Genomic DNA, 20699 nt, shown 5'->3' with positions numbered 1-20699 from the left:
GTTTAAGGTCTTTCCAGGTTCGATTTCCACAATTTTACTATGTGCAACTGAAGTGATAGGGATTGTGTGATCATGTGCATCTTTCAGAGGTTCCTCTTCTACTTCGTTATCAAATGCTGCTTTTATCATATGAAACTGGGTATGAGATGTGAGTTTAGTTTGACTAATGAAATTACTGATGGCATCATCTTCTGTTTGGTCTTTGAAGTCTAGTGCTTCTTGTATAGTTAATGGAGATCTGATGTTGTCAGTCAGATATGATACAGGGTACCTATTAGTTTTAACTCTAGTGATACTTGGCTGTGCTGGGGGATATAGTACTAAATTCTTGATATCCGCCTCTTTGGTTATAATCATGTTCCCTTGCCGAGAACCGATATAGGCATCAGCGGTAGCGAGCCAAGGCCTTCCTAAGATCAGTGGATGTCCATCAAGTCGGGTTTTAGGGTTTATTATCAGAAAATCAGTTGGGTATTCCCAGGAGTCAACCGAGACCATGACATCATGCAGTATGCCTTCCGGTCTAATCACAAACCAATCGGCCAATTCTAGCAGAGTTGAGGTAGGTTCTGCAGATGTAATGCCTAGCTTTTGGCAAGTAGCAGTTGTCAATATATTGATTGGAGCTCTAAGATCAAATAAGGCATTGGTTAGGGTTTGACCATAAATTTGAACAGTTACTATTGGGTTTCCTGGGTCCTCATACTTAATAGGTGTTTCCTTTCCTGACAATAGGTCAGATAAAGTAGCAACTACTCGAACTCTTGGGTTATCTATTATATTCCTCCTTGTCCTTTTTATGCACAATTCTTTAATATTTTTTGCATATATCGGGATGTCTTGAATGGCCTGAAGGAATGGAATTTTTATGTACAAATTTTGTAATTCTCCCAGAATGTCAAAATTAGGTTGTTGTATCGGTCGAGGTATGGCTAAACGTTCTGGGAACGGGGGAGAGGATGCTTGATTATGAGTTTGTTGTCTATTCACATCCTCTTCTTGTGACATATGTTCTCTAGGTAATTGATCTTCAATCTGAACTGTTTCGTTTCCCTCTGTTTGGATAATACGCCCAGATCTTAGCTGAAGATCATTGCACTCCCTCAGATCGGGTCCTTCTTCTGGTGTTTCTAAAATTTAGAGTGCTTGGACCGGTCTGTTATTTGGATTGGGATTGGGCTGGGCTGGGAGTTGCGGTCTTAGATTAGCCTGGGGATTTTGTTGTAAAGCTGCCAGTGTAGGTTGAGGGAGAGGGACATTTCCTGCTGGCTGATTTGTTGGTCTCTGCTAGTTATTCTGCCAGGCTGAACTTTGTGAAGTAGGGGGAGTCCATTGTGGAGGAATTGGGTTGTTTTTCCAATATGGTAGGGGATAAGGAGGATTCAACCAACCAGATTGGCTCGTCTGATTTAGCCATGGATTAACAGAAGGATATGAATGTGGTGACTAGTTTGGGAATGGGGGCTGAAATTGGCTTTGCCATGTATTATACTATTGAGCGTTATACTGGGGATACTGAAAAGAAGAAGTTGGATCTGAAAACATACCAATTTGTTGCAGCTGCCACTGACGACGTTGGTTCAGCATGTAGACCGTTTCTTATTCTTCTTCTGCCTCCTTATATACTGCTTTTAGTCCAGGTAGTGAGGGACAGCTTCCTATCGAATGATCCTTTGTACAAATGGCGCATGTTTGGACTGCATCTAGTGGGCATTTCTTATGGCTATGCTTCTTCCTACATCTGGGGCAAAAGATAGCTAAATTCTGTTCTGCCTCCATTTGCTTTTGCTTGGCCTGCAAAACGTCCAATTGTGTAGTCAGTGTTCCTAGTATATCAGTTTTAAAGTTTTCCAATAAATTTCTGATTTCAGATCGCGTTACTCCTTCTGATGAAATTTTGTTTTCTCTTGCAAACCGATCATGTTCTGCTGGTTTGATCCGTGTACTACCTCTCAAACTCCTGATGCATAGATCAATTATGTCAGCAAAATTTTCCTGATAAATATCCCCTTTTCCCATAATGTTTAATGTTTCAATCCATTGTTCTTTCATGCCTCTTATTAATGTTGTTTTCCACACATTATCGGGTAAGGGTGATGATGCATAGGGCGATCTTTGCAAATTATACTGAAAATGCTCCACATATTCTTCTAATGTTTCGCTTGGTCTAGCCACCATCTGGAATATTTAATCTTTTAGTTCTCTAGACCTGGAGTAATCTTGATATTTTTTTAGAAAGATTCCTTCATTTGATCCCAATTATTTATAACCCCACCACCTAATCCCATAAACCATCTGAAAGCATCCCCTTTCAGGGTCGAGCGAAACAGTTTTAGTTTCTGGGGGTCAGTGGTGTAGTCATATCCCCTGCATAGTACATCAAATTCAAATAAAAATGCATTTGGGTCTTCTGATGTAAGTCCGTGAAATGTAGGGATATGTTGAAGGGGAATTGCTTTCATGGGGGCATTTGCTGCAGAATCCACTATGGGGTATTGTAATGTAGAGGTTTGGGTGTTTGGTGGATTTTGAGCCATTGAGTCAGATATATGCCAATAAACTTCCGGAATATCTAGAAGAGTGTTCCTTGGTTGAGCGGGAATGGTTTTGACAGGATTAGTTTTAATAGCACTTCCTCTATCTGGAATTACTATCTGAGGGGATTCGATCTTTTCAATAATAATTTTTACCGCACTTCCTTTGTCTGGGTTATTCAATGGCTGAGTTATCCTAGGAGGAGATCTTGGCTCTTCCCCTATTTCCCCTTCTCCTTCACAAAGATTACTAAAATTCCCTTCTTGCAATCGCTCTGGAATAGAATTTTCAATTTCTTGAAAGTCCTCTTCGTTAGTTTGACTATGCACCTCAGCAAAGGCTACATATGGTGAACTTGTGGCCTGAAGGGAGCTAGTAGGCTATCTGGAAATAACTTTCCTAGGTCCTACTGAAGGCTGAGATTCAGCTTTCTTATAGATTTCGTCTATGAATGTTGTTCGACCAACGGTCACTGGCCCCTTAGCTTTTTCTGGCTTCGGCAAAGGTTTGTGATTTTTCTCCGGCTTTTTCTGCTTAGTCATGCACTCAATTTAACTACTAAATCTTTCTTAAGCAGATAGCAGCAAATCTACAGGAAAGCGGGCAAAGGAGCACGGCTTTTACATGCTCCATACGTAGGTTCTTACCTTCCATTTTCAAAACCAAATTCTTCCCTAGCAGGTTCGTACACTACCCTGAAAAAGACAAATGGCTACACTCTTTCCCCGACAACGGCGCCAAAATGTAGAGCTATAAAAAGGGTCTCTTTCACCTCTAGTTACCTCACATTAGAATGTCAATCCGGGAACGTCTTGTTGTTTCAAAAGAGTGTCTTAGTCTGAGGCTTAGCACTTGTCAGAGTAATGCTCGTAGTACAGCTACTTAAAGGCTACAAAAGTAAATGGCTGCATGTCTACAACTTAACTACTTCAAAAGGCTAAATCACACCAAGCATTGCATCAGTCGAAGGTTCGGTAGTAATAACCCATCCTTTTCATAACTGATGAGACAAATGCGAGGTCTGGGAGCTAGGTAGCAGATGTTGGGGCTCACTACAGCCTGAGATCGTCCTTGATGAATATAAATGAAACAGCAAGTAAAGGAAATAATGATGAAATAGAACAGCACATCAGCCAAGGGTTTGGTGGCAATAACCTATCCCTTTCATAATTGATGGGAGCAGATCAGAGGTCTGGGAGCCAAATAGTAGAAGCTGACACTCACTACAGCCTGAGTCTGTCCTTAAGAAATGGCAAGTAAATGAAACAACAAATTGGCAATCTTGAAATAGACCAGCAATTGAAATGGAACAGCAATTCAGAAATGGAACAACAACTAAATGGAACAGCAATTCAGAAATGGAACAACAACTAAATGGAACAGCAATTTAGAAATGGAACAACAACTGGAATAAGCAATAACCAAGTTCATCAAGCTGCGATTCTATCTAACCACTCCAATCAAAACATCAATCCTGCACTCTTAAAAGAATTACAACCCTAGAAACATAACGTGCTCAATCGGCTTCCGTTATTGATCTAAATAAACGTATGCGATTGCATTTCAATATATAAACAGTAACATTCAATAATCGTCTGAAATCAGACTTCTCAAGATAATTGTCATAATGCTAAAACACAATCACCATGAACTCTGTACTGGAGTGATAATATCATGTAGAGATTAATCAACACTTTAATGAATTGGTAACATAATGCAGTGTCAATATAAGACTTCAATTTGCAGGAACATTAAGCAAGTTAAACATAACAGAGCATGTAATATAATGTTCATAAAACACAACAGATTACCAGATTACACCTATGAACAAACCACACAGAAACCACGCGTAATGGTACAAGAGCAGTTTCCTCTAGGGCCCGGCCCTTAGCCTCCAGGGGTACACCGCTTAAAATTGATCCAGGATCAAAGATAAAAGAGTAACCAAGTCTGTATTAATGCATGAAATAAACTTACAACAAAGTGAGTCTTAACAGAACATAAAGATCATAGTCTAGATCTGGTAAAAAGGAATTACAACAGAACCTCCCCTATAGCCAACATTTCTATCCCTTATATAAGGATGATTACAGAGATATCTAGATACAAAAAATAGATAAAATAGCGATCACTCAGGATTTAAGATCCTGAGGGATTCGCAGAATCATTAACCCTGAGTCACTTCTTTCCTTTTCTGCTCCAAACTGGTATCTCCGCTTCCTTTTCTGGGTTGGTCCATTTTGATCTGGTCTGTTTGCAGTTCCCCGTCAAAGGGATAGCATTTAGCTCCTCTTTGTCTTTCAACTTTGAGATGGCTAATTTCTGCTTTTCCTCCTTGCACGTAAGAACGACAATTATCAGTTTTGCCTATTAACCTCACGTGTTTTGTTATTATCTAAGTTTAAAATGCAGAAAGGTTTATATATCCTAATGAAAAATATATTGAAATAACCATCAAAACATACCTTCTTTGAGACTCTACACCTGATAATATGTAGTTTGAGCTTAAGGAGTAAGAATCAGACTCTACAAAAGAAGAGGAATCAGAATATGAAAAGCCACAAACTCCGATTGTGAGAAGATCAGTTCGAGAAAGAAGGCAGCCAGAAAGGTATAATCCATATGATTTACATTCAAATTTCACTTATCTAATACTGATGATCATCCTAGAACTATGAAGGAAGAAGTAGATTCAAAGGATGGAAAACTATGGAAAGAGGCCATGTTTGATGAAATGGCATCTTTGCAAAACAATGAGGCTTCGAATCTGGTGGAGTTGTTGGCTAGAAGGAAACCCATTGGCAACAAATGGGTGCTCAAGAACAAGATGAATGCAGAAGGAAAGGTGGAGAAATACAAAGCTCAGTTGCTAATAAAAGGTTATTCCCAGGTGTCAGGAATTGATTTTGGTGATAATTTTTCTCCTGTTTCCAAGGTAGATTCTATTAGATTGCTTTTATCTATTGCTGCTACATTTGATTTTGAGGTAGAACAGATGGATGTGAAGACAACATTTCTTCACAGAGATCTAGAAAAAGATATCTACATGAAACAACCAGAAGGCTTTGCAGTGAAGGGTAAGAAAGAATTGGTATGCAAGTTAAAAAAGTCTTTGTATGGATTAAAACAATCACCAAGGATGTGGTATCATAAATTTGATACATTTATACAGGGGCTTGTCTTCACCAGAAGCAAAGCAGATCATTGTTTGTATTTTAAATTAATTGGTGACTGTGTTACTTATCTGGGCTTGTATGTGAATGATATGTTGCTAGTTGTAAATGGCAAAGAAATTATCCAGGATTTGAAGACCCAATTGTCCTCCAAATTTGACATGGAAGATCTCGTTGCTGCATACTATATTTTGGGCATGGAAATTAAAAGAGATCGAGCAAAGAGGAAGCTCTGGATAAACCAGAGGAATTATATCAAGACAATACTGCAGATGTTTAATATGCAGGATAGTAAACCGGTGAAGGTTCCTATTCTAGTAGATGTAAAGTTATTTGCTGAACAGTGTCCCAATACACAAGAAGAGGAATAGGACATGTCCCGTGTTCCATTTGCAAGTGCAATCGGTAGCCCGATTTATGTGATGGTATGTACTAGACCAAAAAATACACATGTAGTGGGAGTATTGAGCAGGTTTATGTCAAAACCAAGGAAGGAGCATTGGGCATCACTAAAGCAGGTTTTCAGGTATTTGCATGGCACTAGTGATTATGGTTTGTGCTACCAAGGAAGACCATGATTGGATAGAGTTTTGGACATCCATGGCTTTGTTGATGCAGACTGGGCTGGAGATCTGGATTAGAGAAGATGTATAAGTGGGTATGTGTTTAACCTATTTGGAGGTGCAGTCAGTTGGATGAATAAGAAACAATCTGTGTTGGCACTATCAACTATAGAGGCAGAATACATGGTAGCCACTCATGCAAGAAAGGAAGCAGTTTGGTTGCAGAGATTGTGTTTAAGAATGGGGTTAGTACAGGGAGCTATAAGAATAGACTGTGACAGTAAAATTGCAATTTCCTTGGCAAAGAACCCTACTTACCATTCAAAGACAAAGCACATTGATGTTTAGTATCACTTTCTGAGGGATATGATAGAAGAGAAAAGGGTGTTCCTGGTAAAGGTGGACACTTTGAAGAATACTACAGATGCATTGATAAAATCTATGAGCTTTGAAAAGTTCTCTTGGTGTAGACAAGCAATGGGCGTTGCAGGGCTAGATAAATAACTAAGCTCTCTTGTGGCCCCCTGTGGAAAGAAAACAAGTGGGAGATTTTTGGGTGTGGGGCAAAACCCCAGAATTTTTTTTTGGACCCTATATTAGGTGGGAAAACCTACCTATGGTTTTTTGCATGGTTTTCGACCATGGTTTTGGGTGTGATGGTTTTTGGTCCATGGTATTTTGTAGATTCAGTCAAGGGAACTATGGTTATGTTATAATCCATGGTTAATGGATTGGGGTTTATGGATGCTTCAACATGTATATATATATATATATATATATATATATATATATATATATATATATGTATGTATTGTAACATTGAAAGGAAAATAATGAAAAATCAATTTGGTAGTCCCAGCTTTGGGATCCAGAGGAAAATATCTGTGTATATTTGTTTTTTGTGTTATGCTCTCGCCTTTGTTTATTTTCTATTTTTAGAATTCATATGCAGGTAATTTTTTGTACGAGGTTGAAATCTACACAGGTACTGATAGAGCCATTTGAACAATGGGTTGTTGACTCTGTGGGTCCTATTAGCCCACCATCAAATGGTAAGATGTACATCCGAGTATGTATTGATTATGTAACAAAATGGGCAAAGGTTAAAGCACTGAGCACAACAACAGAAACTGCATTAGTTATTTTTCTTTATCAATAAATATTTACAAGATATGGAGTTCCAAGGAAGATTGTCATAGATCAAGGTACACAGTTCAACTCCAAGCTTGTTCGTGACCCGATAGAGAAATACAATATTAAGCATAGATAATAAACTCCATACCACCCACAAGCAAATGGACAAGTTGAATCAACAAACAAGGTACTTGAAAACATTATGACAAATATAATGAGCATTCATGGAAAATAGTATTCAGAGAAGTTGAATGAAGCACTATGGGCTTATAAGATAATATGGAAAAACACTACTGGATTTAGCCCATATCAACTTGTTTATGGAAAAGAAGTCTTGTTTCCAATTGAATTTGATATTCCTACATATAATCTTGCAGCAAAATTGGGACTATACCTGATCGAAGCACAACAATAGAGGATCATGCAACTCAATGAACTAGATGAGATCAGAAAACAAGCTATCGAGCATATATATCTAGTTCTGTAGCAAAGGAAAAAATGGCATGATAAATTCATTAAAAACAAAATATTTCATATAGGAGACTGGGCACTACTTTTTGAAGCTAATTTCAAAGATTTCAAGGCAAAATTTACTACTCATTGGCTAGGGCCATATGAGATAGAATAAATCTTTGACAACGAAGCAGTATGGATAAAGACAATAGATGAAGCAACAAATTCTTTTATGGTTAATGGCCATAGATTAAAATTTTATCATAAGCCTATAACAAAGACGACTTTTTTGAAACAGTTTCAAAGGACAATGACATGGAAGTATTGGAAAAGCATAGAAATATGCCTTCCTTAACTTTAGAAGAATAAAAAATAATAAAAGAGTTTGGTTGTGAGAACCCAGGAAACTGGCACAACACAAGATCAAATTATTTTTTCATGTTTTTATTTTCATTTGTGCTTTTACAAGATCACTCTCCAAAAATTTACAGACTTTAGGACAAGTCAGAAGATAAGCAAGGGGGGAAGGTTCACAATAAATCAACAAACCATGCTATGGTTTGATATCAAGCAGTTGTTTATCAGAAGGGACCTGAAATAAAACATCATCAACCAACATCAGAAGGGACGTGTCATCATTAAAATATATAGAAGGAACCTACATCAAACTAATGTCAAAGGGACCTGAAACAACATTGCAGAAGGGACCTGAACAACATGAAATTCATTGGAAGGGACCTGAATCAATATCAGATGAAAAATGATGCAACGACATTAAAGGGATTACAAAATCAACTACAAGTGTCTACATTCCATCCGCATCTATCTTTGAAGAATTATCATCATCAATGAACATTGAGCTAGTATGCGAAAGAAGAAATATTGTAAGTAAAACAAGTGTATTCTTAAAACCTTTGATTTTTCAAAAAATTTCTAGAATTGTTAGAACTAATTTAACTTGGATATGCATCCATTACATTTATCCTACCTACATTCATCATATTATATTTATCCTATCTATAATCCATTAAATACATCCTACCCTCATCATAATCCTATTTATATCCATTACCCTACCATACATCCTACAATAAAAATTCCATAATCCTACATTAACCCATATAAGTTTCCTACAATAATTCCATATACATCATCCTATAAGCATTTTGATCAAAGATTGAGGACTTAATATTTTTGCCATAAGAATTTTTGTTTTCCTACAAAACCACAAAGAGTTAGTGTCATTATAAGAAATTTGATTTTAAAATGACCTATCCTATGGTCATTTCAAAAACAAATTAAGAAGTGAGCATATAAAAAATGACAAAGACTAATGTACAAAAATAGAAGGAAAAACTATGTATGTAATATACAAAAGAGGAGAGGGTGAAAAGACATATGTATTATTTCATATACAAAAAAACGTGGGCATGCAATGAAATGAGTGAAGTCATAAACAAAGAATGAAGACATATGTATCATTTTATATAAAAACAAAGGTGGTCATGTAACGAAATGAATGCAGTCATAAACAAACAATGAACATTAGAAAACATGGATAGTGCATCTATGTAAATATTATGGTGATAGTATGGACATGTAAACATGTGAATGAAGAGCATACGAGAAGGTAGAGGAACACATTCAAAATAGAGGCACATGGGCAGCCACAGGTATGTAGGTCGAAGTATGAGTTGGAGTGGTAAAATGGTCAAAATGCATTGAAACAAAATTTGTGTAATGCTATTTCCTTCATTCACCATTCCAACACTAACCGAGCTCTATGTTAAGCCTTTCTTCCACCATAACAGCTAGATTTAAACTCAGAAAGAATAGGACAATGTTGTGCACTTATATGCATGCATATAGTACCCTCGTAGATGGAGAAAATAAGCAAAAAAAACATAAATATTCGAAATAGGGTTGCGTAGAACAGAGAATCCTCAACAAAGAAGAAGCTGCATAAGAAATAGGCGAGAGGATCAGAGAAGTTTGTGGAGAAATAAAGGAGGAATTCATCGGTTTTAACGAGAGAATTAAAGATGAGATATCATGTTTTCCAAGTCAACCAAGTTTACCAAAAATCTCCCGGAATTTCGTAGACAATTCAGGGGATCTCCCAGTAATAATTCCCAACTAGACCTCAGACAGTATCAAGGAGTTTAACCAAAAATTGAGCTGACAAGGACCTAATATGGATGGTTTGAAGAATGGAATCAATGGTATGAAAGGAAACATTGAGTATTTGAAGAAGACATGGAAGGTTTGACAAAGTTGCTATAAGAAAGGCTTCCTAATGGCGAAAAGTTAGTAGAGGAAACTCATGATGAGAACAAAAGAAATCTTAATCATGATTTGAAGAATGACAAAATTGAAGATTTGAAGAAAGACATGGAATTTTTGAAGAAATGTTTGAGAAAGTTTTTAGAAGAAAGGCTTCCTAATGGCGAAAATCTAGTAGAGGAAACTCATGATGAGAACAAAAGAAATGTTAATCATGATTTCATAGACTCTAACGTTGGAATGAAGACCCACCAAGTTCCGAAGATAGATATGAGGAAGTTTGATGGAAAGGATCCCATAACATGGATACTATAGATGGAATAATATTTTGATCTTGATAATGTGCAAAACACATAAAAGGTACGCATTGCAATTTTATATTTAGAACCGTGTTATAGGACAAAATGACCTCCTCATCAACTTAGAGGTGAAGGTCAAAATGATTGAAGCAAAGACCACAATTATAGGCCTTGAATCCACACTAACGTTGGCTTTACACTGCGAACCTACTTTATAAAGCTTTTTACCAAGCATAAAGGAGCATTAGTCACCCTGCTAACTGAAGTTGTTAGACCAGGGGGAGCATTAGCGAAGCTAAGAGAATTTCAATGAGTCAAGCCAACGAATTTGCTCATAAATATCTAGATATTAAATCCCTAAATTTACTCAAGAAAAGCAAGGAAACTCCAAGAATCAAAATATTTGGAGAAATTCCAATTTGAGAATGAATGAAAATGGGAAAAAGCTTGTAAACAAGGCAAGTTCATGGCTTTTTCCCTAATGAACTTTAGGAGGAACTTGGCAGCCCTATTTCAATTGCTATATAAGCATCGAGAGGGCCATTGTGATTAGCATCAAAGCATTTGGAAGGATAGCCCATAGAGCTATTGTGAACTGTCATATTCTTGAAGAAGCTAGTTGAAAGAGGGAGAGAGAGAGAGAGGAAGAAGGGGTAAGGAAGGTTGATACAACAGATGGTTGTAATCACCCTTTCATTTTGAATATAGAACTTTAGTTTTGTTCCTTACTCAGTTTCGGTAATGATTTTCATTTATTTGTTCATTTTGATGCTTGTCGAGATGAGTAGTTAAGTTATACACTAATACATGTTTATTGTGCATTCTTACATTAGTTTTCAGAAGCGTATGTTATGATTGGTTTGCCTTGTCCTTTGTGCAGGAATTATCTTGGAGCTGGCCTTGAAGCAGTTCTTCTTGCCGCATAGAGATCCCCAAGAAAATATAGAAGGAGCTAAAGGCAATCCTCTTTCCATACCCTCTCAATTTATGTTTGATAGATGAACATCTGTGTAACTTGGTAGCTTTTGCAGATAATCTTATGGTTTGTCGAAGGTCCCACGAATACCTTTGTGGGTAGTTTTCACCCAATGCATTTTACCCCATAGTAGAATTGGTGACTCCACTGGGGACTATACATCTAGTTCTTGGTCAACCTGGGCTCCTCTCAGTCCTTCTCTTTCTTCCTAGAGCTTCCTACTTCTTCAAATCCTTTTCTAATCCACCATCTATCTTGTTACATCCTGCTAGTTTGCATTCTCCTTAGAAACTAATCCTAAAGGCCCTTTTTTTGAGCTATTTCCCTCACTAACACAGGTTTCTTGTCTACACAGAGCTTTATAAAGCTCTTTGACTATGCACAAGGAGCATTAGTGGCCAAACTAACTTTCTGTTTACATTAAAATAGAGTGTTAGTCTCCTATTTCCATGTTTTCTAGAAGATTCTATGGACCAAAAGCGGGGGAAACTTGTCTCAGGGGCTAAAGTAAGATCTAGAACAGTATTATGTTAACAAATTTGGTGTGTTGAAAATTTATTTTTAAGAAAACGTTTTTCTCTCTTAAAAGATTTTTTTTTTTAAAGAAAGACTGATAAATTGTATTGCTCCTTCTATCGAAATAGTTGTAAGCTGCTTCATTTTTGTTTTTCAGTAGTTGTTAGGAAATATTGGGAAAAGAATATATCGGTTATGCAAGTGTTGAATGGCTTTAGATGCACGGATGAATCCATGAATATGTGAAAAGATGAATGTCTAGAATAAGACTTGTTTGCATAAGAAATTGAAATTTTTTTTTTACAGCATTGTTCTGCATGGTTTATTGAGTCCATAGTCTCACTATATTCATACGTCAACACCCCTACCAAAGACAAATAATCAAGTACACTAAAATTTACATTAAAATCAATCAGTTACTCTTTTAAGCATACCAAAATTAGCTAGATTAGGACCTTGGGATAAGCATGTGAGTGAAATTCCCAAGGTTGAAAATCAAAACTAGTGTCGTTAACGAGAGAAAAATCCTGCTGCACTCATATTATTAGGACCACTCCACTAACAACAGAGAAAAATACAAGACAATATCGGACTGTAATTGAAGGTAGCCTGCCTTCTCTTACAAATCCTTTGGGAATTATGTGTATTAGGCATCCCTTTGGGGATTTCAGAAATGAGTCAGGGACTCAAGTATCTTGCCCACACAGCGTGTTGTCTACAACTATGTCCTCCATGGTACTGTCTGTGATTTGAGGTATCTCTAGTGGCCAAAACTTCTAGGTAATTACATAAGGTGACTGGGATGGGCTGTCCTAGTACCTAAAATGGACGAACCTACTTTGTCTTCAGTTTTTGGGAGGGTGCTCCTCTTCACAAGTATACCTTGCCCCTCAATATGAGGTTCGGGCGAAGCTCAAAAGTAACCGTAACCATACATTTGGCAATCCTTCTCTATTATTCATTGAGATACTGAGTTTCATCTCTAGTGATCGGTGCTTATTAGATGAGGTACTTTCCCTCTGTTTGTTGATTGATATATTTAGTGTATTTTTTCATTTTAGGTACCTGAGTGCTATCATTTTCGAGACTTTAAAGAATATCACATTAAAATTTATTTGATAAAACTTAACGGTCATCATGGCTACATCTGGCTCTTGTCGTCACTCCAGACGATTGTTAGGACTTCCTCCACTCATTATGGAGGATTCACCGAGTTCTATTGACTCGGATTCCTCATCTTTGAGGAATCGGTCTCCTAAATCTCACACGGGATCCGTGTGGACAACCAACGATTCCAGTTTGCTAGAGGATTTCTTCACGGAAGGATTTCTTCCTCACTTTAACACTCCGCTTGCAAATCCGTCAGATCCTATCGTTGCTCCCATGGTACCTGTACTTCCTTCCTTAGTAGGTGGAACTTTCCCATCTATTCAATCAATGCCTCATGGGTTGTGGAATTTTAGAGACACTATTGGTCCTCTACCACTTCCCCATTTGATGGTCATCACAACACCGATAATGTGGAATCCCGCTATCCCGTTTGTCCTAGGTATGACAACTCACACAACACCCTGTATGAGTGGAACCCAGTAGATGCTAGGTCCCACTCCTATGGTGCCACAATGCATACCTTCGACTAGTGCCACATATAGTGCTCTGTATAACACTCAATGTGGCACTATGGGCGTGGTTCAAGCTTACCAACAACAGGGTCGGCTGCCAATGTACAGTTCCAACCCCCAGATTCAGATATCTGGGGGGGTTCCCAATATGCACATGCCGGTGGGGAATGTCTGTTATGAAACCAGCTCATGAAAAGATAGAAAATATAGATCAACACCTTAGAATTCAGCCTCTTCGAGGGGGCAACCTCCTTTACATTACATAAATGAACAATTCTTGGATGATTCAAATGACAAAACCTCCTTTCTATATATAGGAGTATAAGGAGTCACAATATAAACCAGCCGACATAACAATAATAATATAAAGCCACAAAAATAACAATAGAGGGATTCTATGGGGCACAGAAATAACAATATGGGGGTAATAGGGGCACAACAATATAAATAAGGGGTATAACTACAATAGTAATGGGGTAATCACTAGTATTATAGGGACCCAACATGCCCCTGTCCGTCAAAAAAGTGTTGTCCTCAACGCTTGAGTAGTTCTGGATACTTCTGCATAAAATTCTCATCCTCCCATGTGGAATCTTCAGCGGATAAGTTCTTCCACTTGATAAGATACCCTGAAATTGATCGATTTCGTAGCTGTCGAGTTCTTGTTTCTGTGACTGCTTCTGGTTCCAATATAATTTTTCCTTCCTCGTCAAGTTCTGGAAATATTGTTTGAATTGGGAGCTTGTCGCCTATAACCTTCTTTAAACATGAAACATGGAAAACTGGGTGCAATCGAGAAGCTACAAGAAGCTCCAATTTGTATGCCATAGTACCAATCTTTTGCAACACCTTGTACAGACCATAATACTTTGGTGATAATTTATTATCCTTCTTAACTTGCTTTAGGGACATTTGCTTATATGGTTGTAGCCGTAGGAATACCCAATCACCTACATCAAAACTTCTTTCACTGCGATGTTGATCTGCCTGTTGTTTCATTCTATTTTTTGCCAACATGAGGTTATCCTTTAAGAGTTGGAGGACTTGTTGTTGATGTTCGATGTGATGTTCCACTGCCTAAACCTTAGAATTTTCTCTTAAATATGATGCGATGGATGGTGGTTGATACCCATAAAGTGCCATAAATGAGGTCATTTTTGTTGATGTATGGAAGGAAGTGTTATACCACCATTCAGCCAGAGGCAACCATTTGACCCATTGTGTCTGTTTATCAGATACAAAGCAACGAAGATATCCTTCCAAACATTTGTTTACTATCTCAATTTTCCCATCATATCGAGAATGATAAGATGAGCTATGAGCTAACTGAGTACCAAGACAAGAAAATAATTCTGTCCAAAAATTTCCAGTGAAAATGGGATCTCTGTCACTTACAATAATCTTTGGGTTTTCATGTAGCTTTTGAATTGTTTCCATAAATGCAGTAGAAACTGTACTGGATTTAAATGGATGTGATAATGCACAAAAGTGTTTATACTTGGTAAGTCTGTCAACTACCACCATGATGACACTATTTCCCTCAGACTTGGGTAAACCTGTGACAAAATCCATTGAAACCTCCTCCCAACGTTGACTTGGAATAGATAAAGGTTGTAATAGACCCGGTGTCTTAATTGTTTCAACTTTATTTTGTTGGCAAAACCAAACATTCCGCCACAAACTTTTGAATATCTGATTTAAGGCCATCCAAAAAAATTCCTTCTTAACCCTGTGGTAAGTTTTTAAAAATCTCGAGTGCCATCCTAAGGGAGAAGTGTGCAATTCCATAAGAATCTTTTGTTTTAGCTGGGAATTATTACAGACGTATAAGCGATCTTTTTACCATAACGAATCATTTTTCCAGCTAAATGTATCAGAAGTACTAGAATCTTGTTGTAGCTTTCGAATAAGTGCCTACATTTCTTCGTCATTCTTCCATTCCTCCCTTGCTTCGTTTATCCAATCTAGTTGGATAATAGAAATGGCACACAACAATGCTTCCACATCCTCATCCTTTCTTGAGAGTGCATCTGCCACCACATTTTGCTTCCCCTTTTTGTAGATGATTTCAAAGGCATAACCCAACATCTTTGTGGCCCACTTTTGTTGCTCTTCAGAGTATAATATTTGTTCTAAAAATTATTTAAGGCTATCATGATTCGTTTTTACCTTGAAGTGTCTTCCCATTAGGTAGGGTCGCCATTTCTTAAGTGCATGGATTATTGCCAACATTTCCTTCTCATAAATAGTTTTGCTTAAAAACTTTCCCTTGATTGGACGACTTTCAAAAGCAATGGGTCTTTCATCTTGCATTAGAACAACACCAATTCCATTTCCTGAAGCATCACATTCCACAATAAAGGTCTTTTTGAAGTCCGGTGTAGCTAGGACCGGTGCTTGGCACATTGCCTCTTTAAGATGTTCAAAGGCCTTTGTTGCTTCTGGAGTCCACGAAAATGAATCTTTCTTCAATAATGTTGTTAGAGGTGCTGCTATTCTCCCATAATTCTTAACAAACTTGCGATAATACCCTGTCAACCCAAGAAATCCTCGCAGATGCTTTATGGATGTGGGGATTTTCCATTCCTTAATGGCTTTAATTTTGCTAGGGTCTACCTTAATTCCTTCATGAGATACAATATGACCCAAATATTCCACCTCCTAGACTCCAAAGAAACATTTCGATCTTTTTGCATATAATTGTTTCTCCTCCAATAGTTGTAGCACCCTGTCAACATGTTCAACATGATCCTTCCAAGACTTGTTGTAGATTAGTATATCATCAAAAAATACTAACACAAGTTTTCTAAGGAATGGTTTGAAAATTGAATTCATCAAACCTTGAAATGTTGAAGGTGCATTGGTAAGGCCAAAAGGCATGACCAAAAATTCATAATGACCCTCATGAGTTCTAAATGCCGTTTTTGGAATGTCTTCAATCTTCATTCTTATTTGATGATATCCCGAACGAAGATCCAACTTGGTGAAGTAAATTGATCCATGCAATTCATCCAGTAATTCATCAATGACAGGAATGGGGAACTTATCTTTAATGGTCAGCTTGTTGAGCTCCCTATAATCCGGACACATGCGCCATGATCCATCCTTCTTGTGCACCAATACTACTGGAGTTGAGAAAGAACTTTGACTTGGTTGAATTATACCAGCCTCTAGCATTTCTGCAACCATACAATCAATTTCACTTTTTTGGACATACGGATATTTGTACGGCCTGATGTTTGGAGGAACACGTCCTGGAGTCAGACGAATAGCATGATCATGATCATGCATAGGTGGGAGACCTTTGGGAGTCTCAAATACCTTGGAATGATTGTCCAGGACTTTTTGGAGATCTGGAGAAATAGATGAGTCCAATGTGGAAACATCTAGCGAACATAATTGTGCAATTACGCCTCTTTGCTCCTTTTTTAGAAGCTTTGTCATGCCATTAGAGTTTATTATCTTTCATGGTTTCCCTGCAATACCCCTTAATTCAACTTCTTTTCCTTCCGTAGAAAATTTGATGAAAAGTTCTTGAAAATTAAAAGCTATTGTACCCAAGGATTGTAGCCATTGGACTCCTAGTACAACATCAGCACCTCCAATTGGAATGGAAAGCATTGGGCTAGTCAATACATATTCTCCCATGGATAGCTTGATATTATGGCACTTTCCAGTGCAATTTATTGTTCCTCCATTTGCAATCATCACTTGACACTATGGTGCTGGATATAGGAAGCAATTCAATTCTTTTGCTATCCTACAATGAATAAAATTGTGGGTGCTTCCTGAATCAATCAACACTATTACCTTTTTCTTCTTGATTTGTCCTTCTATCTTGATGGTTTGAGGAGTGGTAATTCCCGCCAATGCATTACAAGATATGGTTGGATTTATTTGTTCTTCATCTAGGCTTTGTTCCTGGAGTATATCCTCTTCTTTTGACCTTTCTTGCTCCTTTTCTTCTTTCTCTTCACAATCTATGTAGAATAATTTCTTCTCAGCACACTTATGAACTTTTGTGTATTTGCTATCACAATTGTAACGAAGCCCTTTTGCTATTTTTTCTTCCAATTGTTGTGGTGTCAACCTTGTAGGTTGTGGAAGACTAGGGGAAACAACACTTCCGTCTTTATAGTTGTGAGTAGTATGCTTCCTAGTTGCCATAATTTTGCTTTCCATTTTTTTTGCTAACCTGAATGCCTTCTCTAATGAATCAGGTTCCCAAAGGCGAACATCATGTTGGATATTATCCTTTAAATACCCTATGAACACATCAATCCTATGCTCCTCTGGAATATCTTTTACCCTTATGTTCAATTTTTGAAACTCCTCAATGTACTCCATTATTGAACCCTTTTGTTTGAGACTTATCAATTAGTTAAAAACAGTGTTGCTTTTTGTATCCTCATAATGTGCTATCAATTCTTCCATAAAAATTGCCCAAGTGATAATTTGTTTACAAGGACAAAGCCATTGATACCATACAAACTGATTTGGTTCCAAATATACAGTTTCCATATGTACCTTTTGTGCGTTTTGCACATTATTGAGATCGAAGAATTGCTCCATCTGTAATATCCATGTCGCGGGATCCTTGTCATAAAACTTCCTCATATCGATTTTTGGAATATGGTGATTCTTCGATCCAACATTAGCATCTATGGAATCATGATTAACATTTCTTTTGTTCTCATCACGAATTTCCTTTACTACCTTTTCACCATTAGTAAGTATCTCTTGTAGAAAATTTTTCAAATCTGTCTTCATATCTGTCATGCCTGTCTTCAAGTTTGTGTTCAAATATATCTTCAATTCTTCCATGTCTGTCTTCAAATCTGTCTTCCAATCATCCATCTTAGCTTCCACGCCCTTTATCTTAGATTCCATGCCATTTATCTTAGCTTCTGTTAGCTTTTGTGAGCGTGACGTTTGTTGCACTTGTTCTTGTAATTTTGATATATCATGTAGCATTTCTTCCTCTTATTCATGAGTCATGCTAGAGCTTTCAGGTTCCTTATTAGGTGTTTTCATTTTCTTTCCTCGGGGCATCAGCCACCGATAATAATGCTTTACTATGCCCTTTGAATTCCTTCAAACCAAGCTTACGCAAAAATTTAAATAAAAAACTACACACCTTTTTTCACTTTGTAGAAGCCTGATATTGAATATGATGTATCTCTATAATTTCAGATCCTCTAGATCATCTTTCCAATGCCACCAGTCTGATCTAAATTGGATTCTCCAAGAAAGAGTTATGCACAATCTCCCAAGATTACCTGATTATAGACCTTTCCAGAAGAGCGAATTTGTATGAAGTGCCACGTGTACAATTTTCGATCTTTGGTTCTGAAAAAGATATACAAGAAGCTACAGTCTGTCCTCTTTCTGTACCTTCTTACAAAATTTCAATCTAATTCCCAGAGAGAAAGTTATGACGATTTTCCCCAGGTCACCTGTTTTGAATGTAATTCAGGAGTCTGCAAAAAGACCAACTTCCTCAGATCATATCTCCACAAATATCACGCGAAAAGCTCTAATATTCGGACCCAAGGTTCCACGCGATTTCTTCTCAAATGGGTGTTTTTTACAACTTCTGAAACATCACAGAAAAAAAGTTATAGCGAAAATGCCACGATGACCTGTTTGGAGCAGCGAAACCCTAGAATCCAAAGCTCTGATACCAAATGTTATGAAACCAGCTCAAGAAAAGATAGATCAATGCCTTAGAATTCAGCCTCTTCGATGGGGAAACCTCCTTTACATTACGTAAATGAACAATTCTTGGATGATTCAAATGAAAAAACCTCCTTTCTATATATAGGAGTCTAAGGAGTTGATGGAAATAATATTGAGAGGGGGGGTTAATCAGTATTATCTAATTCTTTTAATAAATCTTCCTTATTTGTTCTTTGAATTAGTTTTGCATGTCAGTAGCATAAAATAATGAGCATGAACAAGAAAACATATAGTCACACCAAGGAACACAAGATGTAAGGTGGAAACCCAATGTGGGTGAAAACCACCTGCTGCAATATGTCTCTATCTTCTTTCAAATTAGAAACTGCTTTTACAATGGTTTTGTACTGGTGCAGTCCTTTACCAGTACCCAGGCTGCAACATGCAGAGAGCTACAACTCTCTCTCATTTTCCAGTCTCTCCTGGAAGGGAGCTACAACCCCCTACTTCTTTTCTTACAAGGACCACTTTTCATAAATTTTCAAACTGGATCCATAAGCATCAAATGATCATCAAGTATAAGAGAATCACCCAGTCAACTGTAGTAACCAGATCAACAATAATAGAACCAAACCCAGAACATAGCAATGATAAACAGAGATTTTAAGAGAAGTAAGCAGCTTCACCCATGTACTGCCTGCTTACAGTAAGCACCCTGCTCAACTGCTCGCCTACTTACGTACGCACCCTGCTCAACTGTTCGCCTGCTTACGTACGCACCCTGCTCAACTGCTCGCTTGCTTACATACGCACTGTATCCATTGAACTGCCTGCGGACCTCTGCACCTGCAACCCTTTTGTGCCTGCGTACCGGCGCACCTGAAACGCTTCGTTCCTGCGTATGTACGCACTTTTCTTTCACTGTACCTGCGTACCTTCGGGCATAGATGATTTCAAGACTTCAGAAATAACCCAGAAAGTCAGATCTACAGATCTGAACATGCGCCGAAGAGATCTCAATCCATCAGTAGATTCGCCTTATTTAGATCTAGACATTACTCCCAAGAGATCATAATATTTCAGATCTAGCCCTCATAAGATATTCAACACAAAACATGCTCAAGCCAAATGATCTCCTTTGCTTTATATAGGAAAGCTCTTCCTTAAATCATGGATCAATACCACGGGCCGACACCATAATAACACAAAACCGTCGGCTAAATACCAAAGGTTAAACATAAGAAACCCCATGTGTGCTTTTCTCTGCCTTGAAATGTGTGCACTGGCGGTACGCACCTCCTGAACAGGATAACTGCGGGTATGTACGCACTTTATGTAACACCGACCTGCGTGTACGCACCTTATGTAAGGTGTACCTGTGTACCCCTTATTTCTTCAATATTTGATAGCTGATCATCAATCTCTGTTGCTGACTTGAAGTACTTTGATCTATCACCTGAATGGGT

This window comes from Pinus tabuliformis, chromosome 2_1, assembly GCF_031772625.1.
Source record: "Pinus tabuliformis cultivar Carrire ecotype Pingquan chromosome 2_1, CPIR1, whole genome shotgun sequence".
Classification (NCBI taxonomy): domain Eukaryota; kingdom Viridiplantae; phylum Streptophyta; class Pinopsida; order Pinales; family Pinaceae; genus Pinus; species Pinus tabuliformis.
The sequence above is the reverse complement of the archived record's forward strand: the minus strand, read 5'-3'. Positions refer to the sequence as shown.